At 41.6% G+C, this 19476-nt stretch overlaps 1 pseudogene; it reads left to right on the top strand.

The window, feature by feature from the left end:
• The first annotated feature begins 15909 nt into the window (after nucleotides 1-15909).
• On the top strand, nucleotides 15910-16346 carry Atp5mg-ps6 (ATP synthase membrane subunit g, pseudogene 6; annotated as a pseudogene).
• Nucleotides 16347-19476: the final 3130 nt, after the last annotated feature.

Consider the following 19476-nt stretch of genomic DNA (forward strand, 5'->3'; position numbering starts at 1 on the left):
ATATTATATTTAACAATTAACAGGTAACCTATGCATAAAAAGCTGACAACGCCTAGCAAAAGAAAGCGTACTGACCTTCTTTCAGGAAACGGAAACACTAGTTTATGGTGAGTTATTATAAAATGGAAATGAGAAGGAGTGCAGGGCCAGAAAAATCCAAGTTCAGCATGTGAATTCAGGATTCGGCCCTCACTGCAAGATGCATCTATGTCACAGCATCGCCATCGTGTGGCCACATTCAGAATCGCTCCAGCTCCTGTGTTTATACAAGTTTGGAGGCATTTACTTAATTCAGAAGGGGACTAATTTGATTTATCTCTTGAAAACTCAATTTTTTTCTAACTTTTTAATCATCCTGGATCAATACAGCATTGTCAGAGTTTGTTGTTTTCTCTCTGATGGTTACCAACTCTTTCATTTCATTAATATGCAAAAATGTCATAAAGCATCAAGTAATTGTGAACAAGAATAACAAAAAAAAATCAAAAGGAAACTATACTATCTTGTCTCCAATTCTAACAATCATTACCATCTTCCTGAGAAGTTTATGTGACTTTCTGTAATGTGAAGAAGAGAGAATTGTGTGGGGGTGGTAATGCCTGTCTTCGTGTGATGTTGAGTATCAAGCCCAAGATTTTAGGAAACATTCTATGACTAAGTTATCGCCTAACCCCCTGAAAATTAATAGAAAAACTCCCCAGTGAGAATGTCAATTAGCAATTTTACCGTGCAAGGGAGAAAAGGCATTTTGTTAACCAAAATCTCTCAACACTGACCAATTTCTATGTTACGCTGCAGATAGCACAGTGAAGGGGTTCCCAGGTATGAGCCTCTGAAAAGGCAAGGACGGTGTGGTCACCTGATGATTCTTCTCGTCACTTCCTACTGTAGCTTCATATCTGTGCTGGCAATCCAGAAGCATAGGGTGGTTGGAACAGGCAAGTAATCATTATCTCTTCTATTTACAGTCTATTAATTCTTCTGGCCTTCTAATTCTGCAGGGTCAAATGGTATAAGATTTTTTTCTCGGGGGTTGGGGATTTAGCTCAGTGGTAGAGCACTTGCCTAGCAAGCGCAAGGCCCTGGGTTCGGTCCCCAGCTCCGAAAAAAAGAAAAAAAAAAAGATGTTTTTTCTCTATGGCCTCTTCTGTAGAGGGCCGCAATAACATGCGCCACCACTAGATGGCGCTGGCTTCCACTGCGCCCCACGTGGAAGGCCAAGTCAGTCAAGATGGCGCCAGCCTTCGCTGCGCCAGCTGGCCCCCCTATCAGGAAGTTAACTGTGCGCATGTGCAAGAGTGCCTTCCTGCCAGGTCTTTGCCCATTCCGGGGCGTGCCTGATGAGATCATGAGTAAGCAACCAATCAGGTGTGGATGCGTGCACGAGGGTTAAATAGGCGCGCCTAGCCAGCGCGCGGGGCTTCTCCATGACATAGGAATAAAGTATCACTCATAGCAAGAATTTCTATGTCTCGCGTGCTTCTTGCCGGCGGAAAGTCGTGCGTGGGACATTTGGTGCCGAGAAACCCGGGACAAAAACATCGCTGGCGCTACGAGAGGCCTCCGTTTCACGGAAGAAATTCAGAAGCTATGGAATACAGGTAAAAAACTCTGAGAGACCATGGCTAGCCTTGATCTGCTCCAACTCAGTCCCCTGCCGGACGCGGCAGGTGCCGCTGTGGTTGCTCTGGCAACCCTCAGGCTTTTTCTATTGACCTTTGAGTTTCTAGCTACCGCCAAACAGCGTCAGAGGTCGCGTGGGAATTGCCCAGCTGTAACAGCAAAGCGGAGAGCGTTGGGGGCAGGGAGAGACAGTGCGTCAGAAACAGAGTTAGAGAACGAATTAAAGAGTTTTAAGGGAAAAAGTGCACTTAAGAAAAGAGACCCTCTCGAGGACTTTAGATCCCAGGGAGAGAGAGAGTGGGGAAAAAACGCCCCGGGAGAGAACAAGGGAGGAGATAAACAGAACACAGTATTTTGGGAGAAAAACTTTGTCTTAGTGCTTATGAAAGGTGTAATTAAGCTCCCGCGCCGGCTCTGGGGACGCTGCGGCGTCCGGGCGCTGACGCGACAGCTTTACAGAGTCATACTGATCAGATTTGATAGAGGCAGACCGCCTGAAAATTTATTCAGGAGAATCAAACAAAAGGACATCTCAGTGCCCGTGCACAGCCTGATAGAGTTAATGTAATTGGGTTGTGAGTAAAAATACTCAGGGCTGTGTTTCACTTCCATACCATTGGCGAATGTCGGTCGTACTGTTCAGATATCTCTCAGTGTCTTACAGAATTGGGTTTCAACACGTTGGTGGACTAGTCCAGGAATTGAGACAATCCATCGCCCATATCAGCTCCACTCGATGGATAGTCGCCGTGAACACCATCTGGCTTTTTCCCCTCTTTGTCTATTGTTTGTCTCTGGTGCACCAGGCTGTCCATGTCTGTCAGTGTATGTATGTGGTTTTTGTTTCTCACTGTCTAAAAGTTTTATGTTTCATGTTCAAAAGAAAAAATGGTAAAAACTTTATCTGCTGGTCGTGCACACCTTGACTTGGTTTTAACTCGCTTCAAGAAGGGAACAATGAATAAAAAACAGTTTTAATCAGGTCTTTGAAGCCCTGTGCCTAGAGCCAGGTGTCTAGATTAGCTAGAGAAGCTGACCAGAAGCTAAGCGTCTACAGGAGCTGATCTTAAAAGCGCCAACAGCTTCTTTGGTACAAGAATTGATAGCTGTTTCTCTTAGAAAAATCCCTGACTGATTAATTGACTCAACAGGTGACAAGGGGCTTCTCTTAAAATCATAACAAAAGGGTAAAAATGGTGGTTGGTCTAAATATTAAAGATAGGTATAGCCATTTCAATTTTGTTTCTTATTGGTTTTATATGTATAAATATGCTCTACTTGCCTTGGTTATGGACTATTGGCTTTCAAGTTATTAGATATGGTTATAAGGGTATAATATTGGTAACAGAAAGTTGACATAAAGCTGGTAATCTGGATGGAGTCGTTCTAGATAACATGTGACATGAGCCAACCTAGGGAAACAGGTCTAAATTGAGGTAATGTTTTTATGGAATTCTTATGCTAGAAACCAGGCTTCTAAAAGAATTTAGGAAATTGTCCTTTTGTTGAGGTATTGGAGAGAATTGACAGTTAAACTTTACAACATAATAGATAGACTTGGGGTGCCTTGGAGACTAGATTGTTTGTTGGGGGTTGAGTTTTTGCTTTCCAAAGCTGTGGCTTGCCCAGAAGTTATCTGTATTTTAATGCTAATTTCCACTGCCCATTTCCACTGCCCGGAGAACAGCTGCCTAGTCACATACTCAGAACTCAGGTGACCTTGTAGTTGTGCTCTGGTGTTACAAAGAGAACTTAAAGATTGTGATTAAGGATTGCCAGTGTTACATTGACTAACTCAAACTTATTTTTAATTAAGGAAAAATCAAACAGGTAGAGATTGTTACAGGATTTATAAAGGACTGATGAGGTTTTAGAACTTGTGAGAGCATTACAGCCAGTTTCCTTACTCCAACTGCCATTTCAAGACAGATTTAGAGGATTGATTTTATACAATTTGTTTTCGTCATAACAATTGTGAGTTTTCATTTCGTGAGCTTGCTTATAGTTTTAGAGAGCCCATAAAGTGATATCATTAAGAATGGCTAACAGCCTCATATTAGGTAATTTTGTTGCTTCTTCAGTGTAAGAAGTTAGAACTTAAATCTTTCAATGTATATGGAAATGTTTACTACAAACCTTTGCTCTCAAAATGAGCTTTAATATTTGGGGAGTAGCTGTTACACTACTCCAGATAAGAATATTTAAAGCTAATTTTAAGCTTCTAAAGATATGTTAATTGGCTAAGTACCTCACCTTACCAGAGGACTTAGGTCTTTGTTATGCACATTGGAGATAAAGCTTCAGTTGTGTTAATACAGAACTGTAGACTAGAGTCGTGGAAGTATTTTAAAAAGCCAAACAACAGTTAATTGGTTATTACAAAATACTGATATTTGGCCTATTACATATACAAATTTTTCAGGCAAAATTGATAATTTTATTCTTTACATGGTTTTGTACTTCCTAAATATTTGTGCGTACAACCCATAGGAAATGCGCTTAGTACATTTATAGGTGGTTCATCTAATGAAAAGGCTACAGGTATGATTGGATCACTTGTTTATTCTCTTGAATTTCTATTGCTTCAACACAGATTATTTAATTCCATGCTTTAGCCGCTGTTTTTAAAATGTTAAAAAATCAAGCTTTCTATTCATATACTGATAGCCAATGTGTGGCTTGTGGTTTACAATTGATTTCAATTACTTAATGCTTTATTAGAGACAAGTTTTCTACATGAAATCAGTGAGTGATTTCAGTGTAAATGTCTGACAACTCACTGTCCCTTCAGTGCTCTGTCTCAGACAACTAAACAAAACCATAGACCCAGCTCTTTAAAAATGGTAATAAGGTTGATAACACACCCTCACAAAAAGAGGAAGACTCCATTTGTTTACTTTCAACTCCCAGCCTCACCCTGCCAGCTCAGAGATTTCTAGGAAGACTGAATCTGGACAATATTTACAAGATTTGACATTTCTAATTAATGCTTATGTTTAGGTAAATAAAGTTGGTGAGGTGCTAGAAAAATGGCTTAGTGGTTAAGAACACTAAATACTGTTCCTTTATAGGACATTTAAGAACTCAAACTGGATTGCCTGGGCTCCTTAACAAGGGAGGACAAGATTCCAGACAGATTATAGGCCTTACATAAGAACAGTTAGTCAAAAAATCTCATTCTTTATATATCCAATACAATTATGCTAGAGACAATAATTTGGTATACAAGTTAATTTATAAATACAAGTGCTCAGTGTCCTCAACTTAATCCTCGAGGACTTACCTTAATAAATAATATCTTTACTATATCTTTATAAATAAAAAGGGGGAGTTATCCCTGTATGCTAAAATATGCTCCTTTTATTTCAATTTAAAAATTTTGGATGCCAAAGTCTATGGCACCCTACAACTAGGCATACTTCTGCCTAGGTGAAATAGAGAGATCCACTTATTGACATGTTCCTGTCCAGATATTTTATATGGGGAAGAGGGAATGTTTGTGTTTTTTCTACAGGATGCTGCAGGAATGTGCCAGCTGCCTGAGTGTCTGGTGAGACATGCTGATCCTGGGAGCATGAAGATTCAGCTCTCGTGGTTCGGGTCCCTGGAGTCATTCCTCTGCCCTGAGAGGAAGATAGAAGATGCCCCTTCATCCTTTGTCATCACAGAGATTTTGCCGTTGCTGCAGTCAGTGTTACCGCTGCGTGTGTTCCCGTCCCATTGTGGCCTACACTCAGACTCTGTACACTGCTGTTTCCTGGAGAAGACTGGACTCCAGCTGTTACCCCTGTCCTTTCATTTCCCTGGTGACTCTTGCTGCCTTAACTGGTAACTGGTGTTGTCATTTTACAGACTGTAGCTTCACAGAAAGCTACCTGTGTAAAGCTACAGTGACTGGAGAACTCTGTCCTGGTTGTACAGATCTCAGACATGGTTCAATTGCCTGCTGGTTGTTCCAGAGATCCTGAACTGTCCTGGAAAAGACCTTGACACTTTCACTGCTATTGTAGCAGCCATTACTGCTGCAGACATTGTGTTATCCTCCCCCAATCTATTGTTAGACAAGCACAGTGGGTGAACTTTCTGGAGTAGTTACTAACAATTGGGAGTTCTAAATTTTATAGGAGTGGCTTGACTACGGTCCTTGGTGGTAACAGCTGAGGTGAACCAAATGAGGTGCCCACTACTTATCGGGAATGGCTCTGTTTGGTGCAGCCCTATGCTGTGGATTAGTGTTCATGCTATGGTTGGTTTGCAAACTCAGATCTCAACAGAAACGTGACAAGGCCATTATCACTCAAGCACTTGTGGCCATTGAACAAGGGGCCTCCCCTAAAATTTGGTTATCTTTCCTCAAAAATTAGTCGGTATCTGAGTTCTCTGCTCTTGCACCCCATGGATCTGTGGATCCATTGCACTGGGATGAGAGAGACGCAATGATTTCTTTGATCAGCCCTTCCACATCGCTGAGGTTTCCTCATTGCACGCGATAGGGTGATCATGATTCCCCCACTAACTCATCTTCTGACTGGCCTCTTTTTAGAGTTCGCCCTAGGTCATTAACAGTTACTGTCACACAGCACTGTGGTATCCAGAGACGGGCAACTTTCCTCATGCACAGTACACGGGGCCCGGTGGTGATAGGGTTACCCTTCGATAAGGCTGTGACATAGAGGAACGACCTAAGACAGGAGCCACAGCAGATGGACGTAACTGCAGGGACCTAGACCAGCCTAGACAATAATTTATTGTTATTAATTAATAAAATAATAAGGGGGAGATGTAGAGGGCTGAAATAACATTCGCCACCACAAGATGGCACTGGCTTCCACTGCGCCCCACGTGGAAGGCCAGGATAGCTTTCGCCATTACAAGATGGCGCTGGCCTCCACCACGCCAGCCGACTTCCTTTTAGGAAGATAACTGTGTGTGCATGTGCAAGAGTGCCTTCGTGCCAGGTCTTTGCCCACTCCGGAGCGTGCCTATGAGATCATGGGTAAGCGACCAATCAGGTGTGGACGCGCCGCGCTAGGGTGTATATAAGCAGCGCCATTCTGGGGTTCAGGTCTCTCCTCTTCAAGATGTAATAAATGCTTTGCTGCAGAAGGATCCTGGTGTCTGCGCGTCGTTCCTGCTGGCGAGACGTTGGGCGCGTGATACTCTTCTAGATTTGAGATTGTGGGAGTGGAGACAGGCCAGTAAGTGGTACATCTACATGTTTGTAGGGTGGTAATGGGTGGGAGATGGATATACGACTTATATGGTAGTAGTATACACCTTATTAGGCAGCCATAATATGTGAGGTTCTTGGTTGGATCATCAAATCTGAACAAAATAAAAAGAATTGGAAAACCAATACATTGCTTCCCAGTAAGGCAGCGAATCCACACATTTAGGATGCAGAGGCAAGACTGTCTGGAGTTCTGGTCCAGCCCGAGCTATATGGGCAGATTTGTGGAAAAGGCAAATGGATTCTTTGTTTTTCTATATGCAAAAGAAAGTTGGAAAATAAAGTTTTTAAACCAGCTGCTGCACGCTTAGAATGTACTGACTTTTTTACAGAACTATTTTAAAAAGGCAGCAACTATGGGTTCTAAGAGAAAGGACTGGCACCATATAAATGTTCTTGATAAAGAATTCCGGGGAGGGCCCAGGAGCGGCAGGACCCCTGCCTGAGACACCCCCGGAACCTGAAAGAAACAGACCGGATAAACAGTTCTCTGCACCCAAATCCCGTGGGAGGGAGAGCTAAACCTTCAGAGAGGCAGACAAGCCTGGGAAACCAGAAGAGACTGCTCCCTGCACACACATCTCGGACGCCAGAGGAAAAAGCCAAAGACCATCTGGAACCCTGGTGCACTGAAGCTCCCGGAAGGGGCGGCACAGGTCTTCCTGGTTGCTGCCGCTGCAGAGAGCCCGTGGGCAGCACCCCACGAGCGAACTTGAGCCTCAGGACCACAGGTAAGACCAAACTTTCTCTGCAAGAAAGCTGCCTGGTGAACTCAAGACACAGGCCCACAGGAACAGCTGAAGACCTGTAGAGAGGAAAAACTACACGCCCGAAAGCAGAACACTCTGTCCCCATAACTGACTGAAAGAGAGGAAAACAGGTCTACAGCACTCCTGACACACAGGCTTATAGGATAGTCTAGCCACTGTCAGAAATAGCAGAACAAAGTAACACTCGAGATAATCTGATGGCGAGAGGCAAGCGCAGGAACCCAAGCAACAGAAACCAAGACTACATGGCACCATCGGAGCCCAATTCTCCCATCAAAACAAACATGGAATATCCAAACTCACCAGAAAAGCAAGATCTATTTTCAAAATCATATTTGATCATGATGCTGGAGGACTTCAAGAAAGACATGAAGAACTCCCTTAGAGAACAAGTAGAAGCCTACAGAGAGGAATCGCAAAAATGCCTGAAAGAATCACAAAAATCCCTGAAAGAATTCCAGGAAAACATAAATAAACAAGTAGAAGCCCATAGAGAGGAGACACAAAAATCCCTGAAAGAATTCCAGGAAAACATAAATAAACAAGTAGAAGCCCATAGAGAGGAGACACAAAAATCCCTGAAAGAATTCCAGGAAAAACAATCAAACAGTTGAAGGAATTAAGAATGGAAATAGAAGCAATCAAGAAAGAACACATGGAAACTAACACTGGATATAGAAAACCAAAAGAAGAGACAAGGAGCTGTAGATACAAGCTTCACCAACAGAATACAAGAGATGGAAGAGAGAATCTCAGGAACAGAAGATTCCATAGAAATCATTGACTCAACTGTCAAAGATAATGTAAAGCGGAAAAAGCTACTGGTCCAAAACATACAGGAAATCCAGGACTCAATGAGAAGATCAAACCTAAGGATAATAGGTATAGAAGAGAGTGAAGACTCCCAGCTCAAAGGACCAGTAAATATCTTCAACAAAATCATAGAAGAAAACTTCCCTAACCTAAAAAAAGAGATACCCATAGACATACAAGAAGCCTACAGAACTCCAAATAGAAACACCAGAAAAGAAACACCCCCCGTCACATAATTGTCAAAACACCAAACGCACAAAATAAAGAATATTAAAAGCAGTAAGGGAAAAAGGTCAAGTAACATATAAAGGGAGACCTATCAGAATCATACCAGACTTCTCACCAGAAACTATGAAGGCCAGAAGATCCTGGACTGATGTCATACAGACCCTAAGAGAACACAAATGCCAGCCCAGGTTACTGTATCCAGCAAAACTCTCAATTAACACAAATGGAGAAACCAAGATATTCCATGACAAAACTAAATTTACACAATATCTTTCTACAAATCCAGCACTACAAAGGATAATAAATGGTAAAGCCCAACATAAGGAGGCAGCTATACCCTAGAAGAAGCAAGAAACTAATCATCTTGGCAACAAAACAAAGAGAATGAAAGCACACAAACATAACCTCACATCCAAATATGAATATAAAGGGAAGCAATAATCACTATTCCTTAATATCTCTCAATATCAATGGCCTCAACTCCCCAATAAAAAGACATAGATTAACAAACTGGATACGCAACGAGGACCCTGCATTCTGCTGCCAACAGGAAACTCACCTCAGAGACAAAGACAGACACTACCTCAGAGTGAAAGGCTGGAAAACAACTTTCCAAGCAAATGGTCAGAAGAAGCAAGCTGGAGTAGCCATTCTAATATCAAATAAAATCAATTTTCAACTAAAAGTCATCAAAAAAGATAAGGAAGGACACGTCATATTCATCAAAGGAAAAATCCACCAAGATGAACTCTCAATCCTAAATATCTATGCCCCAAATACAAGGGCACCTACACACGTAAAAGAAACCTTACTAAAGCTCAAAACACACATTGCACCTCACACAATAATAGTGGGAGGTTTCAACACACCACTCTCATCAATGGACAGATCATGGAAACAGAAATTAAACAGTGATGTCGACAGACTAAGAGAAGTCATGAGCCAAATGGACTTAACGGATATTTATAGAACATTCTATCCTAAAGCAAAAGGATATACCTTCTTCTCAGCTCCTCATGGTACTTTCTCCAAAATTGACCATATAATTGGTCAAAAAACGGGCCTCAACAGGTACAGAAAGATAGAAATAATCCCATGCGTGCTATCAGACCACCACGGCCTAAAACTGGTCTTCAATAACAATAAGGGAAGAATGCCCACATATACGTGGAAATTGAACAATGCTCTACTCAATGATAACCTGGTCAAGGAAGAAATAAAGAAAGAAATTAAAAACTTTTTAGAATTTAATGAAAATGAAGATACAACATACCCAAACTTATGGGACACAATGAAAGCTGTGCTAAGAGGAAAACTCATAGCGCTGAGTGCCTGCAGAAAGAAACAGGAAAGAGCATATGTCAGCAGCTTGACAGCACACCTAAAAGCTCTAGAACAAAAAAAAGCAAATACACCCAGGAGGAGTAGAAGGCAGGAAATAATCAAACTCAGAGCTGAAATCAACCAAGTAGAAACAAAAAGGACCATAGAAAGAATCAACAGAACCAAAAGTTGGTTCTTTGAGAAAATCAACAAGATAGATAAACCCTTAGCCAGACTAACGAGAGGACACAGAGAGTGCGTCCAAATTAACAAAATCAGAAATGAAAAGGGAGACATAACTACAGATTCAGAGGAAATTCAAAAAATCATCAGATCTTACTATAAAAACCTATATTCAACAAAATTTGAAAATCTTCAGGAAATGGACAATTTCCTAGACAGATACCAGGTATCGAAGTTAAATCAGGAACAGATAAACCAGTTAAACAACCCCATAACTCCTAAGGAAATAGAAGCAGTCATTAAAGGTCTCCCAACCAAAAAGAGCCCAGGTCCAGACGGGTTTAGTGCAGAATTCTATCAAACCTTCATAGAAGACCTCATACCAATATTATCCAAACTATTCCACAAAATTGAAACAGATGGAGCACTACCGAATTCCTTCTACGCAGCCACAATTACTCTTATACCTAAACCACACAAAGACACAACAAAGAAAGAGAACTTCAGACCAATTTCCCTTATGAATATCGACGCAAAAATACTCAATAAAATTCTGGCAAACCGAATTCAAGAGCACATCAAAACAATCATCCACCATGATCAAGTAGGCTTCATCCCAGGCATGCAGGGATGGTTTAATATACGGAAAACCATCAACGTGATCCATTATATAAACAAACTGAAAGAACAAAACCACATGATCATTTCATTAGATGCTGAGAAAGCATTTGACAAAATTCAACACCCCTTCATGATAAAAGTCCTGGAAAGAATAGGAATTCAAGGCCCATACCTAAACATAGTAAAAGCCATATACAGCAAACCAGTTGCTAACATTAAACTAAATGGAGAGAAACTTGAAGCAATCCCACTAAAATCAGGGACTAGACAAGGCTGCCCACTCTCTCCCTACTTATTCAATATAGTTCTTGAAGTTCTAGCCAGAGCAATCAGACAACAAAAGGAGATCAAGGGGATACAGATCGGAAAAGAAGAGGTCAAAATATCACTATTTGCAGATGACATGATAGTATATTTAAGTGATCCCAAAAGTTCCACCAGAGAACTACTAAAGCTGATAAACAACTTCAGCAAAGTGGCTGGGTATAAAATTAACTCAAATAAATCAGTTGCCTTCCTCTATACAAAAGAGAAACAAGCCGAGAAAGAAATTAGGGAAACGACACCCTTCATAATAGACCCAAATAATATAAAGTACCTCGGTGTGACTTTAACCAAGCAAGTAAAAGATCTGTACAATAAGAACTTCAAGACACTGCGGAAAGAAATTGAAGAAGACCTCAGAAGATGGAAAGATCTCCCATGCTCATGGTTTGGCAGGATTAATATAGTAAAAATGGCCATTTTACCAAAAGCGATCTACAGATTCAATGCCATCCCCATCAAAATACCAATCCAATTCTTCAAAGAGTTAGACAGAACAATTTGCAAATTCATCTGGAATAACAAAAAACCCAGGATAGCTAAAGCTATCCTCAACAATAAAAGGACTTCAGGGGGAATCACTATCCCTGAACTCAAGCAGTATTACAGAGCAATAGTGATAAAAACTGCATGGTATTGGTACAGAGACAGACAGATAGACCAATGGAATAGAATTGAAGACCCAGAAATGAACCCACACACCTATGGTCACTTGATTTTTGACAAAGGAGCCAAAACCATCCAATGGAAAAAAGATAGCATTTTCAGCAAATGGTGCTGGTTCAACTGGAGGTCAACATGTAGAAGAATGCAGATCGATCCATGCTTATCACCCTGTACAAAGCTTAAGTCCAAGTGGATCAAGGACCTCCACATCAAACCAGACACACTCAAACTAATAGAAGAAAAACTAGGGAAGCATCTGGAACACATAGGCACTGGAAAAAATTTCCTGAACAAAACACCAATGGCTTATGCTCTAAGATCAAGAATCGACAAATGGGATCTCATAAAACTGCAAAGCTTCTGTAAGGCAAAGGACACTGTGGTTAGGACAAAACGGCAACCAACAGATTGGGAAAAGATCTTTACCAATCCTACAACAGATAGAGGCCTTATATCCAAAATATACAAAGAACTCAAGAAGTTAGACCGCAGGGAAACAAATAACCCTATTAAAAAATGGGGTTCAGAGCTAAACAAAGAATTCACAGCTGAGGAATGCCGAATGGCTGAAAAACACCTAAAGAAATGTTCAACATCTTTATTCATAAGGGAAATGCAAATCAAAACAACCCTGAGATTTCACCTGACACCAGTGAGAATGGCTAAGATCAAAAACTCAGGTGACAGCAGATGCTGGCGAGGATGTGGAGAAAGAGGAACACTCCTCCATTGTTGGTGGGATTGCAGACTGGTAAAACCATTCTGGAAATCAGTCTGGAGGTTCCTCAGAAAATTGGACATTGAACTGCCTGAGGATCCAGCTATACCTCTCTTGGGCATATACCCAAAAGATGCCTCAACATATAAAAGAGACACGTGCTCCACTATGTTCATCGCAGCCCTATTTATAATAGCCAGAAGCTGGAAAGAACCCAGATGCCCTTCAACAGAGGAATGGATACAGAAAATGTGGTACATCTACACAATGGAATATTACTCAGCTATCAAAAACAACGAGTTTATGAAATTCGTAGGCAAATGGTTGGAACTGGAAAATATCATCCTGAGTGAGCTAACCCAATCACAGAAAGACATACATGGTATGCACTCATTGATAAGTGGCTATTAGCCCAAATGCTTGAATTACCCTAGATCCCTAGAACAAACGAAACTCAAGACGGATGATCAAAATGTGAATGCTTCACTCCTTCTTTAAATGAGGAAAAAGAATACCCTTGGCAGGGAAGGGAGAGGCAAAGATTAAAACAGAGACTGAAGGAACACCCATTCAGAGCCTGCCCCACATGTGGCCCATACATATACAGCCACCCAATTAGGCAAGATGGATGAAGCAAAGAAGTGCAGACCGACAGGAGCCAGATGTAGATTGCTCCTGAGAGACACAGCCAGAATACAGCAAATACAGAGGCGAATGCCAGCAGCAATCCACTGAACTGAGAATAGGTCCCCTGTTGAAGGAATCAGAGAAAGAACTGGAAGAGCTTGAAGGGGCTCGAGACCCCAAAAGTACAACAATGCCAAGCAACCAGAGCTTCCAGGGACTAAGCCACTACCTAAAGACTATACATGGACTGACCCTGGACTCTGACCCCATAGGTAGCAATGAATATCCTAGTAAGAGCACCAGTGGAAGGGGAAGCCCTGGGTCCTGCTAAGACTGAACCCCCAGTGAACTAGTCTATGGGGGGAGGGTGGCAATGGGGGGAGGGTTGGGAGGGGAACACCCATAAGAAAGGGGAGGGGGGAGGGGGATGTTTGCCCGGAAACCGGGAAAGGGAATAACACTCGAAATGTATATAAGAAATACTCAAGTTAATAAAAAAAAAAAAAAAAAGAGTTCCAGCAGACCAGATATCTAAGTGATTCAGTTATCTGAGGGACAGACTGTGCCACGTGCTTGAAGGACTGATTACTCCAGTAATAATGAAATAATGAAAGGTGTAAATCAATTCTATAAGTTCAAAGGGAGCAGTTCTAGGTAAACATAACAGTCATTTTATCACTAAACTCACTGGAGCAAGTCACTTTGGAAACCTTGGAGACAAGGAAGATGCTCCTGATAGGAGGAGCCAACGAAGCCCAACCATCTCTCCTGCACTTCATTTCTCCCATAACTCTTTTACAAACTATCGCTCAGCAAATACCCAGGAGGTGAGAAAGTCCCTCAAAGAATGACAAATAGGAAGGGAAGTTTAAAACTATCTGCAGACAATTAATTAATTAATTAATTAAGTCAAAATTAATTAAACTAAAATGTGAACATGCCTTTGTTTAAAAACTAAGTTATAACTAGACATCATTCTGGGTTTAACTGAAGTATTGCATGCTTAGACATTCTATTAAACGTTTTCAGTAGCCACAGTGGTCTAGGAATTCTCGAAGCCTCATATTGCTTCAGAGAGAGGTGGGTGGGTGGGTGGCCACCCACGCAGTATCATCTTGCACCTTGCCGTACAATACCCTCTTTTTGCATCCCCCAGATACTCATTCCAGGACCTTCATTGCTGAGTAATAGTTTCTCGTGTTGTTGTTGTTGTTCGTTTGTTTGTTTGTTTGTTTGTTTGTTTGTTTGTTTGTTTGTTTTGGCTGGAGTCAAAACTGCATGACCTTAGTCATCATCAGTGGAACATTCATGCATGTGATGGTTTGTATATGCTTGGCTCACGGAGTGGGACTATTGGGAGGTGTGGCATTGTTGGAGTAGGTGTGACCTTGTTGAAGTAGATGTGTCACTGTGGACGTGGGCTTTAAAATCCTGTCCTAGCTGCCTGGAAGCCAGTCTTCTCCTGTTTGCCTTTGGAACAAGATATAAAACTCTTAGCTACTCCTGCACCATGCTTGCCTGGACGCTGCTAGGCTCCCACCATGATGATAATGGACTGAACCGCTGAACCTGTAAGCCAACCCCAATGTTGTCCATATAAGGGTTTCCTTGGTCATGGTTAATAAATCCCTAACTAAGACAGTGCATCTCAGGAGACTCCTGAGTATCTCTATAGGGGGTATATGAATTCAGTGTGGCTCAATGTATACTCTTTATCTTCTGTGACAGCAAACATTACACAATGATGCTGATTCCTATTAACACTGCAAGTTATTTGCCATCTTCCTTAAAACCATGAAACTGCCAATAACTCGTACATATCCGTCCCTCTACTCTGGGGTCAGTTATACTGATCCTTCTCATTCGTACCTAATACCATTTTCCTTCCTAAATTTCCTTCCCCACATCTCATGAAACTGTCCCAGCCCTGCGTGCTATGTTATTATCTCTTGTCCAAAATATTGAAGTTGGTTCCTAAGAACACCTCTCATATGAGAGTCATCAGCTCTATATCAAAACTCCATTTATATGGTACCATTATTATTCATTTTTTAATGAAAAAATTGTAGGTGCATATTCACTGTGCACACTGATACGCTTCATAAAGATGTCTCCTATGTGTCTATGTGTGTACATGATCATGGGCTTGCAGGTGCATGTGTGTGCCCATGTGTGTTCTTGCATGTGGAGACCTAAGGTCAGCATTACATATGTTTACTGGTCTCCATCATGGTGTTTGAGAAAGGTATCTCTCCCTGAACCTGAGGTTTGTGATTCAGCTGGACTGGTGCTGTATGCCAGTTTCCTCTAAGACTGAAGCATTCTACACTGCTTGCTCACTAAGATGGGTTCTACATCTTTCTGTTCAAGTGCTTCTGGATGTGATTAGAAACTAAGTCAGTGGACCACAGGTGATAGACAGACCTCCTGAGAGGGGTGGGCACCTTTGGAACTGCTGAGGGCCTGAACAGAATGAAAGACAGAGGAGAAACTCCCTCACTTTTAAAGCTGAGATAGGGTTGGGGATTTAGCTCAGTGGTAGAGTGCTTGCCTAGGAAGCGCAAGGCCCTGGGTTCGGTCCCCAGCCCCGGGAAAAGAAAAAAAAAAAAAAAAGCTGAGATAGCTCACCTTATTTTGCCCTCAGGATAAGTTATAGCACTTGCTCTCTGACATTTCTTGTATGCAGGTGGCAGACCATGGAGTTCTCTGCACAAAGATATGATCCAATTTCTCATAAGAAATTTCCCGGACCTTCCGCGGGTCCTTACTGGGGTGACATTCAGCCGGTGGTTCGGAGAGACGAACCTTCCACCTTAGACCATGGCCAAGTTCATCCGTAACTTCGCGGAGAAGGCACCGTCGATGGTGACCGCTGCTGTGACTTACTCGAAGCTTCGATTGGCCACATTTTGGCACTACGCCAAGGTTGAACTGGTTCCCCCAACCCCTGGTGAAATCCCTACAGCTATTCAGAGCATGAAAAAAAAAAATTCACAGTGCCCAAACACCCTACAGTGAAGGAAGCTGTGCTGAATGGTTTGGTAGCCACTGAGGTGTGGATGTGGTTTTATATCGGAGAGATCATAGGCAAACGTGGCATTGTTGGCTATGATGTTTGAAGACCAATCTTTAACCTCTGATTTGAGTTCTTATCTTGGATCATGTGTAATGAGACTGCTATCTGAATAAAATGCTAGCTGTGCAAAAAAAAAAAAAAAAATTCCCACTGGCTCTGTTTCTCTGGAGAACTTTGATTCAAATCATGGCCCCATGTCTTCAAGCAACAATTTCTGCTTTATTATTTAGAGAAGCTTATGCTATATAAATTACATGATGAAATGGATTATTTACATTAAATATTTTAATTAAAAACACTTAAATTGCCAAGATAAATTTTCTCTGAAATCACAATAGAATATTAAGCAAATACCTACTTACACATAAATGTAAAATATAAGTAGCATCATTAACCTACAAAGTCTACTTATAAATTATAATTACATTAGCAATGCAGTTTTAAGTTCTGAAGCCAAGTTGGGGCGCAATCACTATAATCACGTGGAGGATTCTCTACCCTACCTGTCATCACCCATTTTCTAAAAATGCACTAAATATACTTACATTACAAACCATGGAAAGATCTATCCACATCTACTCAGCAAGAAAATCTGTAACTGGAATAATTGATCATATTAACAAATTATAATCTTGCTACACAAACATGTGGTTCTTCTGCAGCCTTGAATTCCTGATCCTCCTGTAGCCACTTTGAATAGAACAAAAGGACTTTCCACTAAGCACAGATCCCTTCTTGACCTGGAGCCATGGATGGATGCTCTGTCTCTTTCTAGTACCAACTGATTAGGGATGTTACCCCAAAACAATGTATTCAGCAGCCTGCCCCCCTCTCTCTTCCCCCCCCCCATAGGTAACAATATGAAGATTATTTAGAAACAGCTTTTTGCAAAGCATAAACATTTACACTTCCTAAAAATTCCCTGCCCCCTCTGTGCAAAATTTCCTGCCCTATTGTTTTCTTGTCTAGCTATAAAGTTATTCATATTTAAATTGTAAGCAGTTCCTCTGGAATACTGAGCATTTCAGCAATGTTATTTCTGATGTGCAAAATCCTGGCTTTTCTTTTTCAGATTTGCATAACATAAAGTAGCATTTCAGACCTTCATTTCAGCACTGACTTCAACATCCCTCAGCAGAATAATATTAATGGCAAGGAACTGAGACAAGTATAGAGAACAGCAGTCTGAAAGGGGATCTAAGGTTGCCAAAGAGCTCCTGCTTGCCTCATTGCATGAGCATTTAATTTCAATTCTTAACAGGAAAAGGGTGTACAGGAGGCGATAGAGGCAGGCAGACTGGACACCAGGATAGAAAACGCATCCTGATTTGATGCCCTTCTCCTGCCTGGTCCACAGGAATCCTTTGACTTCTCCTTAGTGATTAAGATTCCCTTTTTAAGTTAAGCTCAGCTATTAACTTTCACTGTGGGCATCACATAGGGCCTCCTCATGTGGTTGTCTCACAGCCCCTCTCTCTTCTCTGCCCCAGAATAGCCATTGTCAATTTTTGTCATGGACCTATCATTCAAAACAGACTTGGGATTGAGAAGGTCAGGGAGGAAGGGACAGGTAGCAAGAAGCCTTAGCAGGTAAAGACATCTGCTGTCGGGCTGACAACCTGAGTTTCATCCCAGATAACACTTTGAAAGGAGAGAAACCACTCCTGAAAATTGTGCTGTGACCTAGACAGACAGACAGACACCATTAGTTAATATAAAAATGTTTACTAAAACAGACCATGGGGTCTCGTGTTTTGCAGTACCCTGCTGGAGTTGAACCATGGGCCTGCATGTACATACCAACAAGCACTCTGCTGCTAAGTTGCAACGCTTTAAGACAGGACGTCAAACCCCTTACAATCCTCAGGAACCTTCAGAAGGAAGTATTTTCTTGTTGGGTGACCAATAGGAATCCAGTCCTTTGACATGGACAGAAAACACTCAGAGAACTGTCTTGGCCACAAGATGTCAGTAAATGTCCACATTCTACTTTGAAATGCTGTTAGAGAGGGCTTTCCTTCCAGATGATCCTAAGAGGCATTCTAGGCATCTGGATATGAGCAAGGAAAGGATAAAGGACTCTGGTCCTTCCAAATATTAAGTGAAAAACTGGGACCAATGAAGAATGGAGGCAGATGCAAAGGAGAAGCCATTTGCAATTTCATCTCATGCTATCTGGACCTTTATAAATTGGTTTCTAGTAAAATGGAATCTAGTCTGCATGCATAAATAAGTAAAGTGGAGAGACTAGAATTTTTATCAAAATCCTCAGAAAATCAATAACTTGTGTCAGTAGGACAAATTCATCTATTGGAGCCAATTTACTTTAGAAAATAAATATATCTGCTCATTTAAAAATGAATAAGAAAACCCTAATTCTTTTATTTTATCAACCTTCACTTAGTCTTTAAATTTTACCTATGGGGAGAGGGGTTCACTTACAGTTTCAAAGGTAAAAGTCAGCACTTGGATGGCCCTAGTGCACCAACCAGTGGTGAGGCAGAAAATTTATGGTTGAAGTAAATCATGGCCAGGAGAGAGAGAGAGAGAGAGAGAGAGAGAGAGAGAGAGAGAGAGAGAGCTCACTTTTATGTCTTTTCCTAAATCACTGAGCTATGAATCTATGCATGGATTAGACCATTCATGAGTTCAGGGCCTTCCAAGGGCCCAAACTTTAGCCATGTTTTCATAGTAGGCATTCGGAGAAATTGAAGATCTAAGCTATAGTGTTCTGCCGCAGCTTTTAAAAGGCTCACTTCCCTCTCACAATACAAGATACATTCAGTCTGCCTCTAAGTGTTTTCCTTGACTCAATAGTACCAGCATGGTTCCAATGTCTGAAGTCTTCTGAAACAAGAGGCAAATTTTCTCTCCTTTATTGTTTTTTTGAAACAATGCATTTATTTCATTATAGAATCTCCGTACATGTCATTTCACTCTTCTCCAGTGCCCCCTACTCTCATATTGAGTAAGTAGTCCCCTGCCTCGCACTAAGAAGTTCTGCTCTTCTCGTGGGCAGCACCCCGCGAGCAAACTTGAGCCTCGGGACCACAGGTAAGACCAACTTTTCTGCTGCAAGTGACCTACCTGGTGAACTCAACACACAGGACCACAGGAACAGCTGAAGACCTGTAGAGAGGAAAAACTACACGCCCGAAAGCAGAACACTCTGTCCCCATAACTGGCTGAAAGAAAAGAGGAAAAGAGGTCTACAACACTCCTGACACACAGGCTTATAGGACAGTCTAGCCACTATCAGGAATAGCAGAACAAA

The sequence above is a fragment of the Rattus norvegicus genome, chromosome 11 (assembly GCF_036323735.1).
Source record: "Rattus norvegicus strain BN/NHsdMcwi chromosome 11, GRCr8, whole genome shotgun sequence".
Lineage (NCBI taxonomy): Eukaryota > Metazoa > Chordata > Mammalia > Rodentia > Muridae > Rattus > Rattus norvegicus.